A 1,248-nucleotide genomic window follows, 5' to 3' on the forward strand; every position below is an offset into this window, starting at 1 on the left:
ATAACCAGCTTCCAAGAAGTCTTTTTTAATCTTCCTGGGTGGCATTGTGTTTGACCCCTAATACATCATAGGAAGTGATTTCTTTCACCCCTTCATACTGGCAGTGAGTGGGCTGTAGCTAGCATAGGAGCACTTAGCTTTTTTTCTTTTTGAGAGGTTTTTGCTATAGGGTGTGTGCACTCACCAGAAAGACAGAGAGAGACAGAGAGATAGAAAGCAAGAAATCACCCTTAGGAGGGATGGCCACACCGCAGTCCCTTCTGCATTCTCCTCTTGGGATCTTGGGCACGCATGCTCACATACCCAGCGTCAGTTTAAGCCATTAGGTCCCGGACTCAAACCGTGGTCGACTACGTGGGAGTCTAGCAACACAGCCATTATGCCAACTGCTGGTCCCAGGAGCACTTAGCTTTTGACAGCTCAGGCAGGCATTACTCCTCTAATTCTCAACACGCATTCTGGAAAGTTCCTGAGTGCCCTTTTTATAAAATTTGTTTTATTGCCAACAGTCCTCATTTTAAGTCCATAAATTTATTTCTGTGTCATTTAACTTTCTTGTCTGCTACTTGAAATGTCTGTATTATTTGAGTGACTTTATTTCTGAAATAGGGGTCACATTTTGCTTTTATTTTACTGAATATCAATTCTAAATTCTACCCGGATATTATAAGTTATACATCATATAGTTTGTGAGTACTGTTATATATATCTCAAAAGATTAATTTTTATTCTACACATTGGTTACTGTCTAGATTCAAGTTCCAAATTCTATGTCCCTTGCAGTGATGAGGAGCTGATTCTCCATTTTTTTCGGGTTCTAATAGCTGCTTTTTTGTAGGTCCCTCTGTGTTCTGTATATGTGTTATTTTAGTAGTTCACCAGCAATTGTGATGAGTTCTATATGCCAGTCCTGAGGATTATGGCCTTTGGCTTCTTCTTTTCTAGGACTTATGAACTTCTCAAATTTGTGCTTGTCTGTTCAGCCCTGAACATTAGTTTTTGATAATCTGAGCCAGTAAAGGTGCACTTTTTACTTCTTGATCTGGATGCAAACTGGAGAGTCCCCTGTGGTAAAATGCCAAAAATTTACAGTTTGTCCTTTAAGAACTCTCTAAATCCACTTTCTGTTTTAACTATTCTCCAGCGCCTCAGATGGTTCTGTTGTACATTTTTACATAACACATACACACACACACACACACACACACACACACACACACACTATTCTTATCGCTTAGATAGAGAAAA

This window comes from Tupaia chinensis, unplaced genomic scaffold (assembly GCF_000334495.1).
Source record: "Tupaia chinensis unplaced genomic scaffold, TupChi_1.0 Scaffold000608_1, whole genome shotgun sequence".
NCBI lineage: Eukaryota > Metazoa > Chordata > Mammalia > Scandentia > Tupaiidae > Tupaia > Tupaia belangeri.